This window comes from Felis catus, chromosome X (assembly GCF_018350175.1).
Source record: "Felis catus isolate Fca126 chromosome X, F.catus_Fca126_mat1.0, whole genome shotgun sequence".
In the NCBI taxonomy this organism is placed as follows: domain Eukaryota; kingdom Metazoa; phylum Chordata; class Mammalia; order Carnivora; family Felidae; genus Felis; species Felis catus.
Window position 1 is genome coordinate 96041126 of NC_058386.1, and position 15837 is coordinate 96056962.

General features: G+C 41.9%; 1 protein-coding gene across 8 annotated transcripts in view; it reads right to left on the bottom strand.

Moving 5' to 3' along the window:
* Positions 1-15837, bottom strand: part of KLHL13 (kelch like family member 13) — a 203567-nt gene that overhangs the window by 44533 nt on the left and 143197 nt on the right. The window lies entirely within an intron of this gene.

The window sequence follows — 15837 nt, forward strand, 5'->3', positions numbered from 1 at the left end:
AGAGTGAGAGAGACAGAGCGTGAGCGGGGGAGGGGCAGAGAAAAAGGAAGACCCAGAATCCGAAGCAGGCTCCAGGCTCTGAGCTGTCAGCACAAAGCCCGACGCGGGGCTCAAACTCAAGAACCGCGAGATCATGACCCGAGCCCAAGTTGGTGCTTAACCGACTGAGCCACTCGGGAGCCCCGCCCCCCCCCCCCCCCCGCCGTGAGTTATAATTCCAATCAACCCCCAACTGAACAAAAATTTTATATGTGAATTAATTTCTTTTTCTAGCAGTATCTCTCATTCATCATTTGGGGATTATTTAGTTAAACAGCTACAGCCTAGTGGCATTTCCATCTTTTCCAAGAAATAAAAAGTGGGAATAATAAATGCAAACTATGCCCATGTACGTATTACGTTAATAATTTTTCAGGATCCATAAAAAGCACTGGGGGACCTGGCATTCAACAGGTCAGTTAGTTGTTTGTTTGTTTTTTTTTAATGTTTATTTATTTCTGAGGCAGAGCACGAGTGGGGGAGGAGCAGAGAAAGAGGGAGACAGACTTTGAAGCAGGCTCCAGGCTCTAAGCTGTCAGCACAGAGCCCGACACGGGGCTCAAACTCACAAACCGTGAGATCACGACCTGAGCCGATGTGGGACGCTCAACCGACTGAGCCCCCCAGGCGCCCCAGGTCAGTTAGTCTTCATAGAGAATATGCAAACTACTTAATAGGGAGCCCCAGGTAACACTAAAAATTGATTACCACAGTATCACCTTTTATTATCGTAGACTAAGCAGGCCTGCGTTTCCTTAGGTACACGATGCCAGAAGTGTCTCTGAATCATCTAAGAGCAGGGAGCCCATGGCTGTGAATGGGTTTGTACATTCACGATGCAGACTGCTAAAATGGACACCGGGGAAGGAGGAGGAAAAAAGATTTGCAAGCCCTAGAACTCCGCGTTTGCTATTTACCTCTAACTTCCTGCGTGTGGAATTGTTATTGTTTTTCTCTTTGTTAAGGTTTTCTTTTTAAGTACGCTCTGTACCCAGCATGGGGATCGAATCCTGCGGTCAAGAGTCGCGCGCTCCACCAGCTGAACCAGCCGGGCCTCCCAAATTATTTGTTTTTCTAACTCTGGCCTACCCGGTATCATGAAGATTTCACTTGTTCACTACCATGCCTATAATCTCAGTTGATCAGTCTCAACAAGAAAATAGTTTGAAGACTATACCATATTAACAAAGATCCTGCTTTTTGAATGCTCACGTCAACCAAATGGTTTTAAATCCTATAACAATTAGCAAAAGTTCTGGCCTCAAGGGTGACATCAATTCCTCTTAATGATATTAGAGCCATGGTATAACCAAAAATGAATAATATATGACCATGTTTTATTCAACTCTCATGGATATTTAATAAAGAGAATCATTTAAATAAGATTTTTACAAGCATAAAAGAAAATGAATATAGCTTTCTACTAATTTCAGAAATAGCCTTAAAAAGAATTAAATTATATACATGACATACAGCATGCAGACATTTAAAATGATAGAATCAATTGGAAAAGTGGGAAATAGACTGGTATCCCCTGACCCGGAAAATTTCCATTCAGACAGAATTATTTTAATGAAACATCCAAGCAGCATGTTTTATTATTTTCCGTAACCCCTGCACAGAACGTGGCACTTGAGAAGTGCAACGCGTGCCATCCGAATGAACACAGAATCTCATTTTTGTAGACATTTCTTTCTCATGCAGTGCCGTAAATGACCATCAATTATCATTTTTATAGAACCACAGATGTTTAAGGGACAGGAAGAAAGCTGAAGCCGCACTGTGCCCACGACATATCCTGGAAATCGCTTTTTTGAAGAAACTACAGATAACAACGCGTTTACTTGTCATTTGTCTCTAGCTCTTAAAGTTGAAAAGCAGGATGTGAAAATGCAGGCTTTTCTCGGCAAGATAATATGGTTGGCTTTCCAATTAATTCCTTCAAAAGCTGAAGAAGGCTTCACTAAAATCGTCCTCTTTATGACTTTTCATCAACATACTTTGACTTTTTACCATTCAGAACACTCCCTATTATTTCTGCATCACTAACAATACCTGCCACGTCCACCTTCTCAGCAGATTCGATATTCTCCTCCGTCTTCTTTTCATTAAGTTTACCGACTGGATGTGACGAGCATTGGTTTTCAACATGGCAAGGAGAGAAAACCTCTCAGCAAAGCCCAGGCCACAATTATATAAACCTATCCTTAAAGGAATGATTATCTGAGTAATTCCAAGAACAAAGAGCATTTTAAAAATCTTACTGTTGGGGAGTCTGGGTGGCTCAGTGGGTGAAGCGTCCGACTTCAGCTCAGGGCATGATCTCGCGGTTCCCGAGTTCGAGCCCCGCGTCGGGCTCTGTGCTGACGGCTCAGAGCCTGGAGATTGTGTGTCTTCAGATTCCGTGTCTCCCTCTCTCTCTGCCCTCCCCCACTCGCACTCTGTCTCTCTCTCAGAAATAAATATTAAAAAAATTTTTTTTAAATAAAAATCTTATTATTTAAGTCATATGGTTAAAAGCAATGTAAAGACCAGCGGTTCTCAGAAGGGGCTGGAGGGCCAAGGGGATTTTGGTTCTCTGCCCCCATGTTTGGCAACGTTAGGAGCCATTTTTCATCATCGCAAGGGAGTGTGTGTGCTACCTTCATCTAGTGGGATGCGGCTAAACATCCCAGCAATGCACAGGGAAGTTCTCGACGGCAAAGATGTACTGAGGCAAAAATGTCAAGAGTGCCAAGACTGAGAAACCTGATATAGAGAGATTAACCTACTCAGGGAAATTTTTCTAAAGCAATTTCATGTTCTAAATTACTTCCCAGTCCGAGGGTTGCCTACACGAGGTTAATGCTGGCAGTAAGAAACACGGTGGCATTATTAATTACCGCTAATTCTTCCAAGGCTACCCAACAATAAAATATCTCTGCTTTCTTCCAGCCCCACAATTTGAACAATCAAGTGTTTACAGTAGATAAGTAGATGATGCTTTGGAGTTTTATAAGACAATTGTGCAGGAAAGCTTTTGTTCTATATAAATTCATGTGAGAATAATAATTTTCTAATTCTGCTTAAGACAACTGCTATTTGGATTCACTTGTACATGCTAACTCAGAATCAAGCAAATCCCAGGGGCGCCCGGGGGGCTCAGTCGGTTGAGCTCCGACTCTTGATTTCGGCTCAGGTCGTGATCTCACGGTTCGTGAGTTTGAGCCCTGCATCAGGTTCATTGCTGCTGGTTGCGGAGCCTGCTTGGAAATCTCTCTCTCTCTCTCTCTCTCTCTTTCTCTCAAAATAAGTAAACAAACTTAAAGAAAAGAATCAAGCAAATCCTGCCTAAATAGTTCCATTTCGTCAACGCTATAAAATTCTTCACCAGAGAGAGTATGTTCAGCAATTTTCTGTTCAAAACTCAAATCTGTTTCTTGTGTCTGTGTATTTGCTATCAAAGCCACTCCAGCCCACCCCACTGCCACCGGACAGATCTGGTTTTCTTGACAATGACCAACCACGGAGCACAAAAGCAACCACTCAACCGTGCTTGTTCTACGAGAATAGCGACTTTTTCAAAGAGCGACAGGGTAGCACTGCCTGATGATTTTCCCGAAAGCATTGCAAAGGTGGTCGACTTGAACACACACAAACTATGCTCTTTCTCTGCACTGCCACTTGGAGACAAAAGAAACAGAAGGTCCAAGCAACTGTCGTGCTAACAAGGTGATGCTAACATCATAATCTTGCCTAAAATCGATGACCGTACTTTAAAAATCACCCCCAAGGGAAACGTGTGTCCATGTTAGGAGCACACAACTCATAGGGATCTCAGTGTGAATGGTTAATAGATGGAAAATGGTCAACCTCATTAGTATTCCGGAATATGCAAATTAAAGCAAAGATTCCATCTTTCAACCTGTAAACTTAAATGAGAAATTGCTAGTGCAAACATGTATCAAGCCCCTGCTCCCTACGTGGCACTGTTCACTCAAGTGGAATTTTTAATTTTTTTTAAATTAAAAAAAAAATGTTTATTCTTGAGAGAGAGAGAGACAGAGAGAGAGAGAATCCAAAGCAGGCTCCAGGCTCCGAGCTGTCAGCACAGAGCCCGACGCGGGGCTCGAACCCACGAACCGTGAGATGACGCTCCTGGAATTTTTAATTTTTTAAGAACCATCAAATGGACACTTTTTTCTTTTTTTATGGTGAACACCAGGACAATGAAAGATTGTGCATTACATGGCTGACCCGGTAGGGAGAACGTTCTGCGTCCATCTGGTTGAAACATGTTTGCTGCAGTGAATAGTTCTGTGGAGGTTATCAGGTTGGTAGACGTTCTATAAAGAACCCGTACTCTCAGGATTCACTACAGCAACTGGGTTTGTTGATATGCACTGTGAGTAAGGGAAGAGTATTACTGCGTTATTTGGCTCCAAAGTGTCAAAAGGTCTTCTGACACTCCATGCCAAAAACAAGAAAACAAAAGACAAAAACCCACCAGAAATTCCTCCCAGTCCACTGGAGTGAGTACTCGTATGTTTTAAAAATGAGGTATCAGCTTGATAAATGATGGAACACACATCTCAGTTTCTTGCTTTCTATCACTGCAAGCACCAGATCATGTTATGCAGAAAGCCAGGTGAGGTCAAATATCACTGACAAGGAAGAGGCGACGTTTTGGTGCTCTTTGAAATTACTAGCACGAAAATACGTGAAACACCTGACTTTTTTGTGTGTGGAGATATCGTACGTGCCAACCCAAGCCCTGGCACGTTCACTTCCTGCAGACGTCAAATGAAGACCAGCTCGTTAAAAGGGTGTGCGTGAAAGATGCTGGATTTGCAGGAAAAAAGTGCTGCCCAAGACTCTCCGAATCGTCGTCAAACTGTTCTCTGTACTTTCCTATGTTGTTTTTATTTATTTTTTTAAAGTTTATTTATTTATCTTGAGAGAGACAGAGACAACGCAAGTGGGGGAGGGGAAGAGAGAGAGAGAAAGAGAGAGAGAGAGAGAATCCCGAGCAGGCTCCACACAGAGCCCGATGCGGGGCTCGAACTCACGAAACTGTGAGATCATGACCCGAGCCGAAGTCGAGAGTCGGACACTTAACTTACGAAGCCACCCAGCCGCCCCTCCCATGTTGTTTTTAATTTCCGATGGGGAAAAAAATTTCTCAGAGAAAGTGACAAAGGTAGAAGTATCTGAATAACACCTTGAACTTTCCTCTATTCAGTTCCCAATTAGCCTCACAGCACTTCTTTTTGGTGGCCACGATTATATTACAAAGTGGCTAAAGCCAACAGTGTGTTTTATTTCCTTTTTCAAAAGATTTAATGTTTTTAAGTACTCTCTATACCCAGTGTGGGGCTCGAACTCACAACCCCAAGGCCAAGAGTTGCATGCTCTGCCGACTGAGTCAGCCGGGCAGCGCCCAACAATGTACTTGAATAACATGACTCCACTATAACAAAAGAATAGGGGCTCTAAGTTAGCGTTAAAAGGATTACACGAAGACTGTAATTTCTCAGAGTCACGGTGCTACCATAACTGAAAGTCAGCACCCGTGGGTGAGTATGTAAGAACCAACAATAACAAAACAAAACACAAATAATACTTCAAAGAAGTACTCCCCCTCCATTTGTGTCTTCTGCTCTGAAACAGAGAAGGGTCTGCCGGCCTCAGCATTTGCTAAATGAAACATTTCTCGCGATAAAGTTGCACGGCAGGTGGGGGAGAAATGTAGCCACCTGTTCTCATACTCATTTGAAATTGAGTGCTAAATCTGTCAAGGTATTTCCTTCCACCCTTGAGAAATAAATTAAAAACTTAAGATGGGCAAAGTTGTTCCCCATTGATTTTTCTATAGATTCAAAGTACGCGCACCACATCGAACGCTAAAGATATTTATAACCATCCTACCTCACAAAAGTTACAGTCTTCACCATCCTTCATCACCCCTCCCGGGCAAAAGCTGAATGATACACACCACACACACACACACACACACACACATACACATACTCAGCTTCCATTTAAAAAGAATGGGAAATTGTTTTTAAAAAATCAGAAAGAAAATTCCAATGTATGAAGTAAGGCAATACGTATACAATACGCCTGGTATTTTCAATTTAAAGAAGGAAAAACAAAACTTGAAAGCTTCAAATATTTTAAAGATACGTCCCAACTAAGACGTCATTTATAGCGTCATTACACAAAGAAATCATACCTATCATAGCAACTTTTCTTAATAAGGCATAAATTAATAGCCGTTTAAGAAACTATGGAGAACGTATCGCTTACTGAGGTGCTTGCCTGAAAGAAATCATGCAAGATAAAGCTTTGGTTAGTTATTTCTAATTTTTAATGACATAAATGCAAGCACCTTATTGTCAACTCGCAATGGATTCACTAACGGAACTCTTTCGCAGGTACGATATAAAATAGAGGCTAATCTTCCCAAGGCTTTCTTTCCTGCTGCAGCAATACCAGAATCCACAGAAGAGAAACAGGGTTCAAGGTGACAGGGTCAGACGGCAAAATGATTTTCTAAAGTAACGAGGCTTCCCTATATGCCTGTGTCCGTCACGTTTAAAATAAAATCACGTTAATAAATAGCCGATGTCGCTTTTAACATAGAAATAAGATCGTTTCTCCCGCACCTGCTGTGTACTCGGCATTGCACCAGCCACATTCTCTGAGCTACTTAATCCTCGGAGCAATCCCATTTTAAAGACAGGAAACTGAAGCTCAAGAGGGTTTAAGGCTTCACCATGAGTCTGGCAAATTATGATTTGAACTTGAGTCTGATTCCAGAGCCCACGACGGTCCCATTACACCGAGCCCCCCCCAAATAAGTGAACACTAGAGAGTAGAGGCCCTGAAGCAATTGGCGTTTCGATGCTTCGTTTCTAAACACAAGGAAGATCTCAGAAAGACACATTCTGTCAACGGAAAGTAAGTTTTTGGTTGGATTAATTCAGTCGACAATCACCCACTTTGACCACCTCCGCTAAAACAATACCATTGCTAGAAATCTCTCATGCCCTTCTCCCAACACACATAGGGTAAGGAGGTAGCATATCTTAGTACGCAGCTCAGATCAAGTTTAGGGAGAACTTTACGATACTGATATCAACATTTAAAGGCACAGATTCTGAATTCCAGAGCCGCCCATCACTGTCACGGAAATAGCACTACAGCACAGATGAGGGAATTGGGCTAAACAAATGGAACAACAAATGATACCCCGTTAGAGAACTATGAGAGGATGAAAGTTAGTTACCCGAACCATAAAGCATGGGCACCAAATATCTCAATCCTGGCCCCGAAAAACTTCAAAACTAATGTTCGCTCCCTCTACCTACCGTATTGCCATACTTTTAAGTCTTTCTTCCTCTTTTAAAATTCACACACCAATTTAGCTACATCGAGCGTCAGGTATCTAGACCAGAAAATTCTTCCGTTTTGAAGCTTGAGCCAAGCTATTTCTCATTCTTTACTACTATTTCTCATTCTTTACGTTTCTTAATACTGTGATAAAAGATAGATACATAGATACACACACACAAACACACACACACACACACACACACACACATACCTGAAGTAGAGATAAAAGAATGAATTCCCAAATGCTGATTCCATACCTACGATATATAAAGTAACTAGGTCAATGCTTCCTTGCCCTAAGAAGCCATAAGGAGGTAAGAGACGGTGGTATAGGGAGATGGGAGTGTGCAGGTGTGAGTTAGGGAAAACAGCATGCGTTTTCATCATTGTCAATAACCCCCTTCCCAGGACACAGAGAAAATAGCAGTTATAATCCTCTGGCCACACATAAGCCTTCTGGAAGGGCGAGCCACGGAGAAGTCTAGCTGTACCCGAGGCAGGGAGCAAGCCTTGTTCTTCTTCAATCCTCAGATGAAGAAACTGGCATGGGAACTCTGATACCCCGGCCAACTTTCTTTAAAGGGCTTCTTGCTTTGGCTCCCAGGAGATTGGCTAACTAAGGTGTCGTTTTTACTTCTATTATCTGGAGCTCACCAACTTTGAAATTTGACTGTTGAGCTATGGTGCATTTCAACAGGAGAGCGTGTGATTAAAGAATTGGGCTTACGCCTGCCTAAAATTTCACTTTATTAAATATTCAAACATCCAAGTTATCCAATTTTTGAGTGTATTATAAAGGCTGATTCCACAAACTCAAAACCAATTAGAAATCACTGAGACAAATCTCTTTGGGAAGAGGAGAATCATTAATCAAGCGGTAAAAATCCTATCCTTGTCTGAATTTCCTAGTTATATTGAACTTCGTAAAGTCAATAATTCATGACCGGATCTTAAGGGAATGTTTATTTCTCTTTTAAAATGAAACATGACAAAAAAACCAAAGAGTAATAAGACTTTTAAACTTACAAAGTAATAGCCAATTGCATTCCATGTTTTTAAAAAAAATTTTTTTTTAATGTTTATTTATTTTTGAGACAGAGACAGAGCATGAGCATGGGAGGGGCGGAGAGAGCACGAGGCACAGAATCTGAAGCAGCTCCAGGCTCTGAGCTGTCATCACAGAGCCCGACGCTGGGCTTGAACTCACGGACCATGAGATCATGACCTGAGCCGAAGTCAGAAGGCTAGCCGACGTGAGCCACCCAGGCACCCCGCATCCCATGTTTTAAGAAGTATTAGGGGCGGCTGAGTCCCACTGCCTTTATGTCTTCAAAGCGTGTAATAAATGTAACAAATCTCAACCTCGATTTTGCAATGACTTACGGGCATCTCTAATTATGTCAATGAATGTGGTAAAAAATTCACTACTGAATCGATCACGTTTCAATATAACATGTTTAATGTGATGTAACCAAATTGGGGCGCCTGGGTGGCTCAGTCGGTTAAGCGTCTGACTTCAGCTCAGGTCATGATCTCACAGTTCGTGAGTTCCAGCCCCACGTCCAGCTCTGTGCCGACAGCACGGAGCCTGGAGCCCACTATGAGTTCTGTGTTTCTCCCTCTCTCTCTGCCCCTCCCCTGCCCCTGCTCACCCTCTGTCTCACTCTCTCTCCCTCTCAAAAATAAATAAACATCAAAAAAAATTTTTTTTAATATGATGTGACCAAATCAATGTTTTACTATGGCAGCCAGTATGTTTCAGAGAGGGGAAGGTAACACAAAAAAATATATGCACATCACAGGACAGACTCTCAACCGGACAAATCTGGGAATCACACTTAGCTACTTCTCTCAAGCTCATCTCAGATAAGGAGCCAATGGAAGCAAAGGGTCAAATTTACATAACATTTCAGATTAGAATGCTTTCCATTTTGTACACATCTGCGTCACCATTAAGGTGGGTTTTGTCCATAAAATTGTGTTAGAAGAAGACTTTAAGTTACGTAACCATTGCGTGCCTTCATTTCTCAAGTCGTCAGGAGATGCAAAAAATCTTTATAGCCCCTTTATTTACAGCCCACCCACCTATCGACACATTCAAGTGTCATATTCTAAGTAAAAATGCAGGGTTTTTTTTAATTTTTAAAAAAAAATTTTTTTTAACGTTTATTTATTTTTGAGACACAGAGAGACAGAGCATGAACGGGGAGGGGCAGAGAGAGAGGGAGACGCAGAATCAGAAGCAGGCTCCAGGCTCTGGGCCATCAGCCCAGAGCCTGACGAGGGGCTCGAACTCATGGACCGTGAGATCGTGACCTGAGCTGAAGTCGGACGCTTAACCGACTGAGCCACCCAGGCGCCCTGCAGGTTTTTTTTTTTTTTAAAGTTTATTTGTTTTGAGAGACAGAGAGAGAGAGAGAGAGAGAGAGAGAGACAGCGTGAGTGGGGGGAGGGGCGGAGTGAGAGGAGGCAGAGAATCCTAAGCAGGCTCTATGCTGCCAGCAGAGCCCGACGTGGGGTTTGAACTCACAGAACCATCAGTTCATAACCTGAGCCGAAACAAAGAGTTGGACGTTTAACCGACAGAGCCACCCAGGCGCCCCCCCCCCCCCCACCAAAACTGCAGTTTTTAATCTCAGAAACGGCTTTTAACAAGATGACGATGATGTTTGGTTCCACATCACGACACTATTCCCAGATCTAGCTACAGGCAGCTATGCTGATGTGAGTAACGAAAAATGCTCCCCAAAGATATTTGTGTGAGTCTTTGTCCACAGCACGGTAGCACGGAGGAAGGACTCCTTTAGGGAAAAGGTTTATGTACCGTGACTGTATTTCTTTACCTAAAATATTAAATATTCTTTTTTTTCCTGTTTTTGATTATTTTTGACAGAGAGGGAGCGAGCGAGCGTGAGTGGGGGAGGGGCAGAGAGGAGGAGACGCAGAATGTGAGGCCGGCTCCAGGCTCCGAGCTGTCAGCACAGAGTCCGATGCGGGGCTTGAACCGTGAGATCATGACCCGAGCCGAAGTCGGACGCTTAACCGACTGAGCCACCCAGGTGCACCTAAAAGTATTAAATATTCTTCATAAAACTGGTAATGATTTCCCACCAGGCAGACTGTTTTTTGGTTTTTGTTTTTGGGCTGTGTTTTTTTTTTTTTTTTTTTTTTTTTTTTTGGAGGGAGTAGACGCAAAATAAAATTCATTAGGCATTTTGCCAGTTTGGGGACAAGGTGTTTCTTTTTAGGAAAATTACGGCTTCTGGCTTAAACAGAGTATGTGTTCTCACATGGAATTGCAAAAGGGTAGACGCACACCATATCACTGAAACAGTATGACACAGTGGGTGTCAAACATTCACATTTGCCAGCCACTTAAGTGGGAACTTTAATTAATTTATTTTTAAAATATTTATTTTGAGAGAGAGCAAGAGCGTGAGCAGGGGAGGGGCAGAGAGAGAGAGAGAGAGAGAGAGAGAGAGAGAGAGAATCCCAAGCAGGCTCCATACTGTCAGAGCAGAGCCTGACTCGGGGTTCAATCCCACTAACTGAGATCATGACCTGGGCCAATATTAAGGGTTGGACACCCGATCGACTGAGCCACCCAAGTGCCCTTAAGTGGGAATTTTAAATAGAAGATCATTGGAGCATCTTCAGACCGTGTGTACGTGTTTTGCAGAAGCTAGCTATGAACTGTGAAGGAATAATGAGGTACTACCTTGATGTGTTCGAGGCAGGAAAGAGGGATATTAAGCAAGAACCGACAAGCTTTCCTCTCCTTTCCTTCCTACGCTCTTTTAAAGCAGTGTTTCAGGGACGCCTGGGTGGCGCAGTCGGTTAAGCGTCCGACTTCAGCCAGGTCACAATCTCGCGGTCCGTGAGTTCGAGCCCCACGTCGGGCTCTGGGCTGATGGCTCGGAGCCTGGAGCCTGTTTCATATTCTGCGTCTCCCTCTCTCTCTGCCCCTCTCCCGTTCATGCTCTGTCTCTCTCTGTCCCAAAAATAAATAAATGTTGAAAAAAAAATTTTTTTAAAGCAGTGTTTCACATCCCACCTTCTAATTTCTGACTCTCAGATGCAGGTGACAAGGAGACGGGGGAGAGTCACCAGGGAGGTGAGGATGGCACAGAGTCAAGGCGTTAAAAATCTGCCCAGGTGGTTGGAAAATGCTATTCTAAATGCTACGTCCCTCACTCACCCCATCGACACCAGGTACTTCTCGAAGCAATACATCATTTTAAATCTCCCAAAACGAATCTTTTCACAGATCCCACTTTAAGGAAAAAACCGGGTTCTTTAAAGGTACTCTCAATGGAAACAACTTTGACTCCACACCTCTGAAAGATTTGATTTTGTTACAGGTGTTATGTTTTAAGCAATCTCAAGCCCCTACGTGGGGCTCGAGCTCACAACCCCGAGATCAAGGGTCGCACAGTCCACCCACTGAGCCGGCCAGGCGCCCCATACTCTATAGTTCCTGATGATCATTTCCGGAAGCCTGGTCAGACAGAAGAAAGTTCAGCAATCTACGTGTCATGCATTCAAGAGAGCCACAGAGGGGTATTTTGGATTCTAGAAGGCAATCGTTATCATCAAAATATTTCAGTCATCTTTGACTCCCGCGGCTTCCCAATCTCCCGCGTCTAGTCAACAAACTACCACTTGTCTCCACGGTCACTGCCCGTACACCACACTTCCGGTATCTGTTACTTCTTACTTGGATTTGGTGATTCATGTAAATTACGTATTTGTTACAGCACAGCTACTTCACATACGGTGACTGTATTTAGAACTCTGAAAGTCACTTCCTTGCTCAAAAGTCTTCAATGACTCCTCACTGCTTCCTGAACAAAAACCAAATCCCACGCTCGGGTTCCAAGCTTCTTGGATCAGCCCTCCTTAACCTATTGCACATTCCAGAAAATAATCCAAAATAACTATGTATCCAACACATAGAAAATACATGAAAAACCCAAATCTATTCACAAACTATCAACCGTTTTGTTTTAGAGCGTGTTGTCTGCGGCCACAGTAACGGCTATGCCCTTTTGCTATTGCTAACCAAGTAATGTGTAGAAACCATGTAGTTTAAACTCTTTGGTTTATTTTTTAAAATGTTCATTCCGGTATAGTTACCATACAGGGTTATATTAGTTTCAGCTGTACATTACAGCAATACAGTGTTCATCAAGATAAGTGTACTCTTAATCCCTTTCATCTCCCCCCTCCCCCACCTCCCCTCTGGTAACCATCTGTTTGTTCTCTACAGTGAAGAGTCTGTTTCTTGGTTTCTCTCTCTCTTTTTTCCCCTTCATTTGTTTTGTTTCTTAAATTCCACATGAGTGAAATCATATGGCATTTGTCTTTCTCTGATTTATATTGTTTAGCATTATACTCTCTAGACCCATTGATGTTGTTGTAACTGGCAAGATTTCATTCTTTTTTTATGGTTGAGTAATATTCCTGTGTGTGTGTGTGTGTGTGTGTGTGTGTGTGTGTGTGTGTGTACCACATCTTGTTTATCCATTCATCTACTGATGGACACTCGGGCTGCTTCCATAATTTGGCTATTGTAAATAATGCTGCAATAAACATAGGGGTGCACATATCCCCTTGATTTGGTGTTTTCATTTTTGGGGGTAGATACCCACTGAAGCGATTACTGGATCATAAGGTGGTTCTATTGTTCATTTTTAGAAGAACCTCCATACTGTTCTCCACAGTGGCTGCGCTAGTTTGCATTCCTAGCAATAGTGCACGAGGATTCCTTTTTCTCCACATCCTCACCAACACTTGTTGTTTCTTGCGTTTCTAAGTTTAGCCATTCTGACAGGTGTGAGGTGATATCTCACTGTGGGTTTGATTTGCATTTGCCTGATGATGAGTGATGTTGAGCATCTTTTCATGTGTTTGTCGGCCATCTGGATGTCTTCTTTGGAGAAATATCTGTTCATGTCTTCTGCTCATTTTTTAATTGGACTGTGTTTTTTCATTGTTGACTTGTGTAAGTTGTTTATATATTTTGAATACTAACCCTTTATCAGATATGTCATTTGCAAATATCTTATCCCATTCACTTCGTTGTCTTTTAGTTTTGTTGTTTCCTTCACACTGCAGAAGCTTTTTATTTTGATGTAATCCCAACAGTTTATTTTTGCTTGTGTTTCCCTTGCCTCAGGAGACATACCTAGAATATTTTTAATAGAAGGAAAATTTTACTTAATTTTAATCTAATAATTGCTAAACCTCTGCAATTAGGTTGAAGTCCTTTCAAGTATCCAACAAGATCATAAGCAAACGTGGATGATTTTTAGTACTAATTTTAAATTCACGTCTCCTAAACCCTAGTCAGACTTCATTTTCTCCTACTCTGTCATTCCTTTTTTCCAATTACACACACAAAACACATTATCATTTCAGTGCAAACATACTAGCTTCAGAACATAAATTCCTCTAAAATAGTTTTTCCCATTATGGTAAAGGATACTTGCAAATAAGTCAAATAACTCCTAACTTTCAGAGTAGTTTCTGTCTTGGAACAGATTATAATCTTATTTTCTTTATCAAATTACTCTTTGATGAACCATGACTAAAGTATTCTGGTCATTGGTAAATTGCTTCTACTAAAATAACTTTCGGTCTGTGTCAGCATCATGGTATTTATCAGCGAGCCAGAAACAGAATCAGAATCCAAACTCATTTGGATTAGTTTTTTTTCCGTAGGAAAGATAGGCATAACTTACTCTCTAACGAGACTGTGATGTATTAGATTAGCGCATATATCAGATGAAGAAATTCACACTCTTAAGTGAAATGATCTGCACAAGGCAACCAACCTACAAACTACTTTCCATAAATTCATTTATCCACTCAACATTTACTGAACACCTTCTATATGCCAGACACTGCACTAGGAGATAAGTAAACAGAGAGCAGGCCAGATACTTGCTTGCAAAGAAATCATAGTAAAAGAAAGAATTACTTTCCAAATGGCTAAACGATATAAAAATAATAATAAATTGTCACCATTATCTATAAAGAGATACCATGCCGCATAAGTCATACAAACCACAGTAACAAAACTAATTGCAAACTTCACTCCCTAGTACAGAAGTGTATCAGTTCATATGTAGCACGTAAGGACCAGATAAACAAGATAAATAACATAAACTTTCCTTACTATTATTTTATTTTATTTTAATTAAACTTTTTTAATGTTTTATTTATTTTTGAGAGCGCGTGCACGTGGGCAAGCGGGGGAGGGACAGAGAGAGAGGGAGACAGAAACGGAAGCAGGCTCTCAGCTCTGAGCTGTCAGCACAGAGCCTGATGCAAGGCTCGAATCCACAGACCGCGAGATCACAACCTGATCCGAAGTCAGATGCTTAATCGACTGAGCCACCCAGGCACCCCTCTATTATTTTATTTTAAAAGACTGTCCCAGGTCGTCAAACCATTTGAAAAAAAAAAAAAAAAAAGGCAGTCTCTTATTGCATCTGTCTATATAGTGCAGCAATATATCTATGAAACATATTCTGATGATCCAGGTCTCTGGTCTACTTAAGATCAAAATGTTGGTTCCAATTCCATGAACTTTTGTTTAGTTGTGAATCATTCAGAAATGACTATATGCACAAAACCTTTGAAAGAAAATGCTCATAATGAATGGAAATTGCTTCAGTTTGGTGATGCTAATGGATTGGATAACCTATTCGCAACCTAGAACATCCATACGCTTTTCAAAATTCTGGTTCCATTATTCTGTGGGACCATCCGAAGTAAAGCTAGATCAAACTAAATGAGTTAATAAGGAATTAAGTGAGCTAACTGCAGACAAAACCTCCAGTGTAATCCCATCTATAAAGACAAATGTAGTTGAGGCTTCTATAGTAAACCAGTCTTTTAAAAAATTTTTTATTTATTTTTATTTATTTTTGAGAGAGAGAGACAAAGCACAAGCAGGGGAGGGGCAGAGACAGAGGGAGACACAGACTCTGAAGCAGGCTCTAGGCTCCGAGCTGTCAGCACAGAGCCCGACACGGGGCTCGAACCCACAAGCCATGAGATCAGGACCTGAGCCAAAGTCGGACGCTTAACCGACTGAGCTACCCAGGCTCCCCCGTAGTAAACTAGTCTTAAACATTAATTTGTAATATAGTTGATGGAATGGGATAAAATAATAAAAGGGAAATATAAATTAAGAATGGGTTGAACCATCAGGGCACCTGGGTGGCTCAGGTTTGTGGGTTCAAGCCCCACATCAAGCTTTCTGTTGTCAGCACAGAGCCTGCTTCAGATCCTCTGTCCCCCTCTCTCTCTCTGCCCCTCCACCACTTGTGTTTTCTCTCTCGCGCGCGCGCTCTCTCAAAAACAAATAAGCATTAAGAAAAAAGAATGGGTTGAAATCATCAAATACAAACA